This window comes from Spermophilus citellus, assembly GCF_964194105.1.
Source record: "Spermophilus citellus genome assembly, chromosome: 4".
Classification (NCBI taxonomy): Eukaryota; Metazoa; Chordata; class Mammalia; order Rodentia; family Sciuridae; genus Spermophilus; species Spermophilus citellus.
The window spans coordinates 221,507,611-221,521,532 of record NC_138185.1 but is presented as its reverse complement, the minus strand read 5'-3'; positions in this window follow the sequence as shown (position 1 = coordinate 221,521,532).

Sequence of the window (13,922 nt, the reverse complement as noted above, 5' to 3'; positions counted from 1 at the left end):
TATACTTCCTTGGACATTAACCTAATCTTTGAAACTCTAAAAGTTACACTTTTTGGTCATTAATTTTTTTTACAAGCAGAGATTTTGACAATTAACCCAGTTAATAAAGGTCAAATTTCAATTTTTTCCAATTTCTGGAGCATTTAACTTATTCCTTTTTGAAAATGGGAAGATAGTGGATGATAAATAGTTATTAAATGAGTACAAGGCTGTAGTTCTGCTGTCAGGGGGATGATTGTGAAACAGCTGATACTGGAAGAATAGGGTGGCTGTGTATCTGATGGGAGGGAAAGTAGATTACAAGCTGACGAAATAGAAAAATTAAGCCCAAATAATGTGGCTGCAAGCGGGATAACGTGAGTATGTGCTCTTGTTAAATCATCTCAGGATTCTAGTCATTCAATTATGTAGACTTCAGCCTTCAGCTATGGGATCTACGCAATTTAAAATAAGTAATTTCTGCAGACTTGCAACAAAGTATAACTTGGGTTAAGAACCAAAATGTCTCCCAGCAGGCTGCCTCCCTCAGATGAATGCATGGCTTGACAGGCCAGCAGAATGATTAGAGCGGTCAAGTGGCCGAGGGTGAAGGCCGGGTAGCAGGGAGCCCGCCTGGCTGTCAGCTGTTCCTCCACACACCCACCAGCAGCAGCCCCTGGGCTGGACCTTGGCAGTCCAGGAGATGGCAGAGAACATCCACAGAGCCCTCTCTGCCACTGAGCAAGACAAACCAGCCCCCTCTACGCTGGCTATGGTGGGGCTCAGCAGTCAAGCACTCACTTGCCTGGGTGGCTCTGGGTTCAGCCCCAGCACTGCAAAAACCACCCACATGGCCTCCCACCCCGTGAGCACCACCTGGGCAAGCCCCACTTCCCCTGCTCTGACTGTGCCCCCTGGTGGCAATGCCAGCTGGGAGGGAAGGCCTGCCAGGGTGCAGCCAGGGAGACCTAAGCAGAGTCATGCACTTCCTGAGAACAGGTACCTTCCCAGACCCAACCGGAGACCGGTGACAAGAGGTGACTTTTGGTTCACACTGGGGCATTTAGACTCTGTTGCTGCTGTGGTGTTCGATCAAGTCTCAGGGTTGACATCCTTTGTGCAGACCGACCAAAGCCTAGAGAAGAGGTCCGCAGGCCTCTCCCCACCCAGCAGATACCAAGCTGTCCTGGCAGCACATGCCCCGCCTGCGCCTGGGCCCCAGTATCCTCCCATCCTGGGGCCCTGCACCCTCTGTGCCCCTCTCACTTGCAGCGGACCTCTGAGGCCCGGCTTATCTCCAGGACATGTCCAGCACATCTCTATATCCCTGCTGTCCCTTACGCAGAGCAGATGCCCAGAACATGCTGCAGGAAGAGCCCAAGCTCAGCCCAGAGGGCTCAAGGCTGCTGAGCCTCCAAAGTAGCCTTCACACACGCTGTTTAGAAATTCGTCGGATGTTGACTTTATAATGCTTTACTCCTAACAATCCGCCATCATGGTGCCTGAGGTAAGTGTGGAAAACATGTGGTTGGGTGACACAAATGTGATTCAGCAGCAAGTCCCGGGGGTGGGGGGACATGTGCCATGGGTGGTGAGTGCCACTGTATGAGGGGGTCTCAGGGAGGAAGAGCAGGAGAGCGGGACAGAGACACCTGCGGGCTGCAGGCCATGCTCTGGCACCCTTGCTTAGAGCCCTTTGGTGAGGCCGGGTGTTGAAACGGGCTGGCTGTGCTTTTGCCTGCCATAGTTCCCCTGGGGTCTGACCCCAGCCTGAGGGAGGCCACCTTCCCAGCCTCTGCCTGGTGCCCATCTCTTTCCCCCACCCGGTCTCCTGCAGCTCCCGCCGGCCTCCTCCTGGCCCTCTGCACCGATGCCTCTTCAGTGCCCCCATCCCGCCTCCCATTTCCTTGGTACACTACTTCTGAAATGATATTGCAACTACTATTTGCTCTGACCCTATGTGGGGCCAGACTCCCCCAAAGTGGAGAGAATTAGGGGCTCATCTGGGCACATCCGAGGGGACACCCTGAGGAGGAGGAGGCGTGGCAGCTGGCCCAGCAGACTGCAGTCTTCCCAGTGGGCAGGGGGGCGGGCGGGGTCCCACATGCTCTGGGGCTGGGCTGCTGTGCAGGAGGAACCCTTGCAGGGGACTGAGGCTGGTGATAGTCTCCCACGGCAGACAGAAGCAGCTTTCTCCTCCAGGGAGGGGCTCTCTGAATTTCCATGAAGTCCCTATGGGTCCCCACACAGTGGGGGACCAAGCTAGAGTGGGAGACTAGGCTCCCTGCAGCTGTGAATCCTGCCAGGGTGGGGGCTCAGCCCTCTGAGGAGGGTCCAGCACCAGGAGGAGGGGCAGCCTGAACAGGGGTGGCTACAGTCCTCAAGGCCCAGGGCCACCAGGCCACAGCCTGGGGACTGGGATGCCATGACTCTGAATGGCTTGAGGGAGGGATCAGGTTTCCTGGGGAAGAGAGAGCGCCCCCACCCCTGTCACCTCACAAAGCAGCAAGCTGCGGTGACAACTCGGAGCCTGGAGAAGGTGAGTAGAGCTCTCCTTCTGTGGCCTCTTGGGTCTTTGCAGGGTTATCTCACTGAACTTCAGCTTCTCCGTTTGTGAAATGGGAGCCCAGAGAAGGCACAGGGAGAAGCGCTGGGACACAACTCCTGCCCCACACACGGTGGGCGTCGGGTACGCGGGCCCAACCGGGCCTCACAGGAGGCAGGGTGTTTGGTGGGTGAGATACATCCCCCCACAGCTAAGTGTCCAGGAAGCCGCAGTCCTTCCGGAATCCTCCTGCCCTGACTTATGTTCCCAGCAGGGTCCTTTAGGTCACCCTGTCTGCTCCTGCATCTCCCTGTGTGAGAGCTGCCCCCATTTGCAGGGAAAGCCTTCCCAAGCCTCCCGCCACACTCAGAGCCCATGTGAGGACAAAGTTGGTGACATAAAAACTTTGCAAACTGCTTGACCAAATACTCTGTTTAAACAAGTTCAAAGACTTTTTTTGAATAAACTAAGAGAAAATATTTATAACATCAACCCAGAAAATGACTAATATCTGTATTTCATAAGGAACTCTTAAAGATTGAAAGACAAAGGACCCAAAACTTGAAAGACAAATGTGGAAGACATGAGCAGACAATTTACCCGCAAAGTCCTCAAACATTAAAAAAGAATCTAGGGCTGGGGTGTAGCTCAGAGCTTGCCTGGCATGTGTGAGACACTGGGTTTGATCCTCAGCATCGAAAAAATATAAATAAATAAAATAAAGGCCTTGTGTCCATTTACAACTAAAAATTTTTTTAAAAAAATTTAAATTCACCCATCATTGAGAAGTGCAATTTAAACAACACTCAGGTACCAGTTTTTACCTATCAGATTAGCAAAAATTAAATTGTGACCACACAGTTTCTGCAAGACTGCAGAAACCGGCCATTTCCAAACCAAACAACATGTCCGCTTAGCTTTCAATGCGGCAGTCTCACATGTGGGCATCTATACTGAAAATACTCCACAACAAAAACATTCAGACACAGGTTATTCATCTCAACATCGTTTGCAACTGCAAGATACAAGAAACCAATGTGCACAAATGGGAGGGGGTGTTGAATAAACTCCAGTACGTCTGTGCAGTGGAGTAGCATGCAGCTGTGAAAAAGGACACGGGAGATCATCATGATCTGAAAGGGTGTGATTTCCAGGACACTGTTAAGTTAAAGAAGAAAAGAAAGGGGGAAAAATCAAAGTATTTAGCACTTGTATAATGGCTTTTCTTTGGGTAAGAAAGAAGATATGAGAAAATATATCTCTGCTCAAGAAATACCGGAAGGATAAAAATCACTAAAGAGAGTAGGTGGGAAAGGGGTGGAAAGAGGGCGGAGGAGAGAGACCGGGGCTCTGCAAATAATTTTGAACAACTCTGACTCTCTAAATGGCTGCATTGCTTCCTGAGCCCTTCACGTGTACCCTCAAATACCAAGACACTGGGATATGGGGGGAGCCCTAAATGGAACCAAACAGTATTATAAGCAAATAATACATCACCCCGAAGCGGGTGGGAAGGAAAGAGCTAGCCTAAGAACCCTGGGGAAGCAGCATCCTGCCCAGGCCCCACCAGGCTGCAGAGCAGGCCTGTCTACTGAGGCCAGGGAGTGTGCGTCTCAGCAGGTGGGGCTGGTCATTCCACACCCACCTTACAGCCACAAAGACAGAACAAATAAGTCCTTGCATTGAAGGCAGAGTGGAGGGAAAAGTGGCCAAAGGGGTGGTGGTGTTGGACGGGGAGCACAAGGGTCAGTGTGCACTCTGGGTTCTTAATACGAGATAGGCGGACACAGGGTCAAGGTGCACAGGGTCACAGGTGTGTGTGTGGCACGTCTGTCCCCTCAGCACGTCTGTCCCCTCCCTGTGCTTCTCAGCACCATCTTCTGAGCAGGCCTGGAGGCACGGAGGCCCCAGAGCCCCTGAGCACAGGGGCACACAGTCTTACTTTCTAAGCAGCACTGTCTAAGAGAGGCTCCGTGGAGAAGTGGTCTCAGGACTGGAGAAGTGACTCTGTGGGAGGAGCTGTGACACCCTGTGGTGTCAGACAGTGAGGAAGTGCTCAGAAAGCACAGACAAGTGGGAGGGACACAGGAGCTGGAATCTAGGTGCTCCCAAGACCTGCACAGTGGCCCACGCCTGTAATCCCAGTGGCTCGGGAGGCTGAGGCAGGAGGATCGCAAGTTCAAAACCAGCCTCTGCAATTTAGCAAGGCCCTAAGAAACTCAGTGAGACCCTGTCTCAAAATCAAATACAAAAAAAAAAAAGTGTTGGGGATGTGGCTCTGTGGTTAAGTACCTCTGGGTTCAATCCCCAGTACCAAAAATAGATGAGTAAATAAAGATGCCTGAGGGCCAAATTATAATAAACTCAACAACAAAACAGGTGGCTCTAGTAGGGATCGAGATGCCTGGGATCAAATAAATATGCGTGGATTGGTATTGATAGAAGTAAACGATCAGCTTGATAAGTGGGAAGGAGACAGTTCTCCCTTTAGTGGAATGTCTACTGTCAATGGAAAAGGAAAGAACAAAGTTGAAAATCCACCACTAGGGAAGCAACACAGTGATGATCTTTGCAGATCAGACCCAGGGGTGGATGCAAATATTTGCGGGCCAAAGTTTGAGAAGAAACAGGATTCCCACAGTCCCAAGTGTCCTCCCTGAGACATTTATTATTTGCAAAGGAAAGATGGTCACTCTACAGTGGAGAAGCTGGCAGACCCCCCTCCACCAAGTGATCCAGGCTAACACCACCAGGATGAGACATCAACACCATGATCCCTGCCTGGAAACACCAGGGACACAGGGTCACCTCTGGCCAAAGAGGCACAGCCTCACCTAGACCCTGAGGAAGCGTCAGACACACAAACTGAGGGACGTTCAACAGAACAACCGAGAAGAGACCTTCCAAAGTGTCGGTGTCTGGAGGAGGAGACTGAGGAGCTGCTGTGGATTGGAGGGGACCAAGAGGGATCTACAGCCAAAGCAACGCGTATCCTGGACAGGACCCCGGGGCAGAAAGAGGTGTCCCCAGGTGTCGTGGGAATAAGTCTCCAGTTAGTTAACTGTGTCGGAGGGCGTTGGCCTCCTGGCTGCTAAGGTCCCAGGGTGACATGAGATGCTAGCCTGGGGGGACCCAGGGAGTATTTTAATTTCTTTTTAAAAAAAGTACAGCAAGAACTGCAGACAAATCTGTGGCACCACATAAAGGTTCAAGTGTTGCTTTTTTGTTTTTAAAATGAAATCCCGAGAGGCCAGCAGGCCACACAGAGAAAGAGGATGGCGCTGTCCTGGCAGCGGGCCAAACCCAGCCTCTGGCCCTGCTGGCCGGCGCCGCATCCTGGGGGAGGGGAGAACCGTGTGCCCAGCTGTGTCCTGTGTGAGTCACTGTCCACTCCAGACCCTCCTGGGCTCCCCTGGCCAGCATGCCTGCACCGCCTCTGCCTACCTAGTTGGCCTCCTCCCTCCCTTTTTCTGATCCAGCAGCTGCCACCTGCCAGGTGACCGTCCCCTCCACCACACCCTTCCAACACTGCAGTGGAGACCTTCCCCGTGGGGGCCAACCAGGCCCCCACACCACCATAACCTTGTCCTGCACAACTGCTGCCCTTGGGGGCTGGCACAGGCAGAGGCAGAAACGAAGGGACAAGTTTCCAAGAGCTGTCCCGTGGGCTGGCACCGGGGCCGCCTCAGAGCACTGTTCTGCCCCTGCTGGGAGGCTGGCATGTGGATGTGCAGGTGTGTGAGCGCATCATGCATGTGACTGGGTGCAGGTGTGTGGACACATGTGCGAGTGCAGGTGTGACAATGTGTGTGAGACCGTGTGCACTCGTGTGGAAGCAACGGGACCCTGCAGGTCGGCACAGAGCGCTGCCCGCGGCCCCGCACCACTGGCTCCATGCTGCCTCCGTAGGCCGCACTTGTCTCCTTTCTCCAGAGGAGGAACTGGGCCCAGAAAGGCTTGTCACCTGCCAAGGGCACACTGCCCCAGAGGCCATGCTTCCCCCGCTGGGTGGCTGCTGCCCACCAGGCTCATCCTTCCCCTTTCACTACAGGTATCAAGCATCTTCCCATGAGCTGAAGTCCTTTTCTGGTGGGGTGTGGCTCAGATGGCACCTCCTCCAGATGGCCGCTCCTTCTCTGCCTCTCCCAAGGCCTTCCTGGCCAGTCTTTAACGATTTGTCTCTGTGTCTGCCTCCACCATTGATGGGCGACCTCAAGGTCAGACCCTTGTCCAGTTCAGCTTCGAGACACTTGTATTTCTAACCTGAGTCAGAGCCCAGGTCCCCACCCCGAGGGACGCTCCCAAGGAAAACCACAGCACAACGGGGGCCGGGCACGCGCCAGGGTCCTACGCCATCTCACAGCGTCCTGGGAGGCTTTCTTCTCCACCCAGATGGCAAGGATCCCTCGGCCTCAGGCCCTTCAAGCATGATGCTGAACCTCCAAGCCCAGGGGGAACATGGACTTTGTCACCCCCACTTCCTGGGGGAGGAAGACTGAGACTCCCAGAGGCCAAGCTCCTTCCTCTCCTTTGTGCCAGGCGTTGATAGGTTGAAGGGGTCCTCCCACCCCCGGATGGCACTCCCAGGAAGGCCTGGGCTGGACCGGACCCAGAGGGTCAGCCCATGTCCGGGATGAGGAAACCGAGGCACAACTGTCATGTCACTCCGTCCGCCGCTGGGACCAGCTTGAGCTGTGGCTTAGCCCAGCCTCGTGGCTCTTCCCACCCTCTCCCACCACTCCCCACGGAGAACTTGTGCCCTGGGAGCTCCTTGCAGGGTGCGCTTGGTGCGCGCGTCAGAAATTCCACCCAGGTCAAAGCTGCTCACCCCTTTGCTCTTCCTTGAAAACACACTGGCCTCCACCCCGCCTGCCCCTCCGCCAGGCTGTCCGAACGCTGCCTTCGTCGCTCTGAGGCACAGTTCACTTGGCCACCACCGACCTGTCTTGAAACAGAGAACTGACATTCTAAAGAGGCTTATTCTCCAGGACAGAGAGGAGCTCTGGACTCATGGGTCTGGGTGAGCCAATGTGGTGGAAGTGACGAGGCACAGAAAGCTCAGGGCCAGAGAAGGAACCTCAAACACCAGGGGAACTGAACAGGCCCGGGAGGGGGCACCTGCAGACCCACAGGCAGCAGGCCCTTCTCAGCTTCCAGGACAGCGACCTCACAGCCCCCATGGGACCCACAGGCCTGGAGCAAGCCCCTGGCCTGCAGCCTGGCCCAGATATGCAGGGTCTGCGGTGGGACTGGAACTCAGTGCTCCTGGCTCCTCGTTCAGTGGACCCTGCTTGGGGGGCACTCTGCAGTCCCAGCCACAGGAGCTCCCGTTCCAGGGGGTGACCCATCCAGTGACCGTGTGAGATGATTCCAGAGGTGCAAAGTCCAGAGAAGGAAAGAGGAAAGAAAGGAGAGGAGAGGAAGAAGCAGGATGGTGGGCCTTACCACAGCAGGTGGCGGCCCAGGGAGGCCTCTCTGAAGGGATGGTGAACACAGGAGCTGAGGCAAGTCCCCAGGTGAGCAAAGCTGGGTGCTGGGTGGAGGCACAAGATTTCGCCCTGGCTGGAGCTGGGCAGGTGGAGGGTCGGCTGCTGAGTAGGTTAAAGGTGACAGAGGACTGAAGAACAGGAGCAGGGAGGGGGAGACTGGGGCTTGGCTTGGGCCACGTTCCATTCGAGGTCCCTGCCAGGCTGGTCACCAAGCAGAATGTGGCTGGCAGGTCAGAGCAGGCCACTGAACTCCCTGGGGCTGAGGTCTGGCCCTGAGGGCGTGGGTAGGTCCCCCGGGACTGAGGGCAGGACTCCCCAGACCCCGGGCGGGTGCCCTGTCCCAATTTTGCAGCATGAGGTCTGGTGCAGGCCCTGGACCAGGCTGCAGGAGCCCGGTCCTTGAAGGGGTGGCCCCACACCCTGAAGGTGACAGCCCAGGAGAATTGAGTCCTGTGGTGCCTGAGGGCTCGGCCTCCGCTGGCTTTGCAGGAAGGGGGGCTTCCGGCTTCCTGTGTCCATGTGACCCTCGCTACCCCAGAGATGCCTCTGCCTCTGTGTGCCTGCAGATGAGGGACGCTGTGGTCCAGACCTGGCTTCTCTGTCGGCAGGGTCCGGTGCTCAGCTGCCTGGGAGGGCAGAGCGTGGGCGCAGCGGGGAGCTGGTAGATCAGAGGCTCCGGGGAGCTGACCAAGCTTCCTCCTGGTGCCCCGAGTTCCTCAGGGACAAGTCCTCATTAGGGAACCAGGTGGGGGACAGGTGGGCTCGGGAGCCAGGTCTGGGGAAAGAGGAGTGGGGACCCAGGAAGGGGCTGCTGTGTGGCCAGGGGCTGAGAGGGACCCGATGGCCTGCCAGTCTCTAGCCACTGTGAGTGTGAGGTGCAGAGGGTGAATCTGGTCACTTGGCAAACCCAGCTCTGGGCTGGGGTTTAGAGAAAAGGGATCACCAAGAGCCGGGGACACTGGTTGGCTCTCGGCTGGAAAGGAGACAGGTGGGGCCTTGAGAGGGGGTGGGGAGTCAGGGTCTCTGGACCGGAGTCTTCAGGAGGCCCCGGCTCTGGGAGACCGCCAGAGGCCAGAGGAGATGGTCAAGGAGGGCGGCTGGTTGCTGTTTGGAGGGACAAGGACACAGTCAGGATGTGGCCATGAGGCAAGGTCACAGGGAGGAGGCCACGTGCGGGTGACAGCTTGTCCTAGGTGTGGCAAGAGGGCCACATTAGCAGAGTTGTTTTGGAAAGTTTTTTTTTTTTTAAATCTTTAAAATTAGTGCACAATAATCACACAGAATAACAGCTTCTGTGTGGTCTCATATTGGACACTCCCACCTGTCACTGGCTCTCTCCACCCCTCCGCCTTCCACTTCTACGTCGTCTTCTTTTTTTAAAATTGAGTTTTTAAAAAATTAAATGACAGCAGAATACATTACAATTCTTATTACACATATACAGCACAATTTTTCGTATCTCTGTATATAAAGTATATTGACACCAATTCGTGTCTTCATACAAGTACTTTGGATAATGATGTGCATCACGTTCCACCATCCTTGCTAATCCTCTACCTCCTCCCTTTCCCTCCCTCCCCTCTGTCCTATCTAGAGTTCATCTATTCCTCCCAGGATCCCCGTCCCACCCCACTATGAGTCAGCCTCCTTATATCAGAGAAAACATTTGGCATTTGTTTTTTTGGGATTAGCTAACTTCACTTAGCATCCAACACCGTCCATTTACCTGCAAATGTCATGATTTTATTCTCATTTATTGCTGAGTAATATTCCACTGTGTATATATGCCACATTTTTTATCCATTAATCCACTGTAGGGCATCTAGATTGGCTCCACAGTTTAGCTACTGTGAATTGTGCTGCTATAAACATTGATGTAGCTGTGTCCCTGTAGTATGCTGTTTATAAGTACTTTCGGTATAGTCTGAGGAGAGGGATAGCTGGGGAGATGATATCTTAGAGTAGTTCTGATTTGCATTTCTCTAATTGCTAGAGAGGATGAACATTTTTTCATAGATTTGTGGATTGATTGTAGATCCTCTCCACGTTGTCTTCTTTGCCTCTAGATTCCACTGGGAGAGAGAGCACTTGGCTCTGACTTTCTGAGCCTGTCTTATCCTGCTTAATACGATGATCTCCAGCTCCATGCATTTTTCTACAAATGGCGTCATCCTTCTTTATGCCCAAATAATACTCCATTGTACATATAAACCACATTATCTTTATCCATTCAGTGTTCGTTGACGGCACCTGGGCTCATTCCATAATGTGACTGTTGTGATCAAGCTGCTATAAACACGGATGTGCTGATACCTCTGAGGTATGACTGATTCTTTAGGATAAATTCCGAGGAAGGGCACAGCCAGATCATTGATAGTGCTATTTTTAGTTTTTGAGGTGCCTCCATACTGGTTTCCACAGTCGCTGTACTAATTTACATTCTCAGAGGCAAGGGTTCCCCCTTCCCTGAATCCTCACCACCATTCATTGTGATTTGTGACCCCATGACTGCCATTCTCGCTGGGAAGGTGGAATCTCCGTGTAGTTCTGATTCGCGTTTCCCTGTTGGCTGAAGCGGTTGAACATTTCTTCCTGTGATTTTTGGCCATTTGTGCTGCTTCTCTTAAGACTCGTCTGTCCAGTGCCATTGCCACCTATTGACTGGGTTTTCTGAATTTTTGATAGTTTGTTCTTTCAGGTGGTTTTTGATTTCTTTAGGTGTCTGGATGTCAGTCCTGGTGGAAGTAGCTGCCAAAGGCTTTCTGCCTCGGTAGCTGCCTCTGCCCTCCGGTGTGCGGCAGCGGCTTCTGGATTCCAGGCCTTCCCAGCTGTGGACTCGCCTTTATTCCCTGTGCTGCAGGAGTCCCATCCAGGAAGTCCTTGCCTGTGACGGCATCCTGAAGTGTTTCCTGTTTGTTTTGTCCTGCAGTTTCGAAGCTTCACGTGTCTGATTCGTTTTGAACGGGACTCCTTGCATTTACCAAGGACACTATCCTGGATTTGGCTAGGTGCTGCTGATGGCCCGGTCCCCACGGAGGCCGAAGGCTGCAAACGGAGCCTGCGATCCCAGCTTGATGAGACTCCTCCGTAATTTCTGGTAATGACCAAGCAGAACTGCAGAACAAGCTCTCCTGAAAGGTCATTTATCCAAGAGAAGAAAATTATTAAATTATTTCTTTCCTGGGGGCTGTCATCTCTGGCTTTAATTAATATCAAACGTGTATGCTCTTGGCAGTGGCTTCACATGTTCAGGTGGACTTCCCCGTGACATTTTTAATACAAAAAATGTAAATCCCGCTGGGCGAGTGTGAGCTGCGGGCACTCCTCAGTGTCTTCTCCGTTGCGCGGGAGCCTTGGCAGCGGACATGCTGGCCACAGCCAGCGGTGGGCACGGAGGGGTCCGGGACACACTGGAGCAAGGGCTGCCAGCCTGTGTGCCAGCTCGTCCCTGGCTGCCCGCTTCCTTCCCAGCATGGAAGCCGGGGATCGCCTGTGTCCAAGTCACAGAGCGAGCGCTCTTACCTCCCTCTGCCTCAACCTCTTCATGAAGAAAGTGGGGCAGGAGTAGCGCCTGCTTCACCAGCTCGTGTCATGAGTCACTTCAAATTCTCCTTGAGAGGCTCAGCTGACTGTGGTGGAGGGCTCTGTCACTGTGCCTGTGCCGCGATCCCCTAGGCACCCAGGGGCACCCACGCTGAGCTGGACAGATGTGCCTCCCACCACGTCCAGTCCCGTAGCTTCGAGCTTCAACCTGGGGACAGCTGTCGCCTCTTCTCTTGGGATCCCCAAAGCAGGTGCCCATTGGGTGGTGGTCGTGCCACCTCTACCACAGGGCTCTGGGAAACGGGAGCCAGCCCTGGGCGCAGGACAGGGGGGGGGGCGTGGTCTGGAGTCCAGGGAGGGGCTTCGGGATGCAGGGACCCCTCTGGGCTTCCAGGTCCCTCCCCACAGCTGGGGACTGAGCCCCATCCTTTCGTTTCTGTTTCCATTTTCAAACATGAAAAGCGAAGTGGAGGCGGAGCCGGGATTCGCCCCAGTCACTGAGCTGACCCTGAGGGGTCAGGAGATGCGCACATTCCAGGAGGAAGCCTTCTCCGATAAGCCGTTGGTAACCTTGTGACTCCACAGCCCCTTGTCAGGACCTTCCATGAGTGCCCGTGGTGCCATCAGTGATGAGCAAGGCAACTCCAGGTGTCCCTCCTGGTGGCTGCCCACTCGATGCACCCACAAGCCCAGGGAGATCAGCAGAGAACTTCCTTTCCCTGAACCCCTTATTTGAAGGTGCTGATACAATGGCCCATCACCCCACCCCATAAGCACACTCTTTTTTTTCCTTTCTGCCAACGAGGACACTTCCTCGGTCACACCCAACCATCCGGATCAGAACACTGACTGGCACTCCACTGCCATCCCATCACCAGACCTCACCTGGGCTTCCTCACTTGTCCCTGATGTCCTCTAAGGCAAGGGGCCCAGGGTCAGGGCTGGCATCTGGCTGTCGAGCTTCAGGCTTCACCTGCCTCACTCTGCCGAAGTCCTCCCAGGCGGCCTTGACCACCTGAGGACTGCAGGACGGTTATTTTGCAGAATACTCCCCTACACACACACACACAGGGGTGTGCCCTGGTGTCACAGTTCAGTTCAGGTCTGCCTCTGTCAGGACACCTCGAAGAGAGGCTGAGCTCTGCTCCTTGCACCCCATCAGCTGGACAGGGCTTTGATCTGTCCCATAGCCAGGGATGCTGACTGCCACGTTTGCCAAAGGCAGAGTTACTCTTTTTCCTCTAGTGAGTGAGTGTGGGTGTGTCTGCGTGTGTGTGTGTGTGTGTGTGTGTGTGTGTCGGTAGTGGTGGCGAGGGGACAGGTAAATAGCCATGCCTGGTCTAGGGCTCCCCTTGATTATTTAGGTACTCGCAGGGGTATTGGCTTGGTGGCATGGAGCCTTCGAAGCTGGCCCTGTCTCCTCTTCTCTCCACAGCTGCCTCCCCCTCTCTCACGTGAAGATGGCCCAGGTCTATCTTGTGCTCGCTGTTCCCTGCCCTGCATCAATCACTTCTCTGAGGAGCCTCTGTTGTTTTTGTTTTATGTAAATTTTTAAAATTTATATATGACAGCGGAATGCATTACAATTCTTATTACACATCTAGAGCAAAATTTTTCATATCTCTGGTTGTCTACATAGTATATTCACACCAATTCGTGTCTTCATACCTGTGCTTTGGAGAGTAATGATCATCACATTCCACCATCATTAATTACCCCCTGCCCCCTCCCTTCCCCTCCCACCCCTCTGCCCTATCTACAGTTCCTCTAATCCTCCCATGCTCCCGCTCCCTATCCTACTATGAATCAACCTCCTTATATCAAAGAAAACATTCGGCATTTGGTTTTTTGGGATTGGCTAACTTCATTTAGCATTATCTTCTCCAACTCCATCCATTTACCTGCAGATGCCATGATGAGCCTCTGTCCTTTTATTGAAGCACAGTGGTTCCCCCTCATCCTCAGGGGACCAGTTCCAAGAACTTCCAGTGGATGCCTGAAACCACAGATAGTCCTGAACCCTGTATATGCTATGCTTTTTCTATATATACCTACCTGTGATAAATTTCAGTTTATAAATTAGGCACCAAAAGGGATTAACAGCAAATAATAATAAATAGAAAACTTCAAACAATATACCTAGTGAAAGTTCTCTCTCTTACTCTCTTTCAAAATATCTTTTTGCCTTGGTAGATTTTTGTCCCTTACTTATTAAGTTGAGAACTTCAACTTTTTCATTTAGAGAGAGCACTTTTCAGCTTCTCTTTGGCATATCTGAATTGCCAGCATCACTACTCTCGCACTTTGGGGACATTATTAAATAAAGTAAGAGTTATTTGAATATAAGCACTGTGTACTTTGACAGC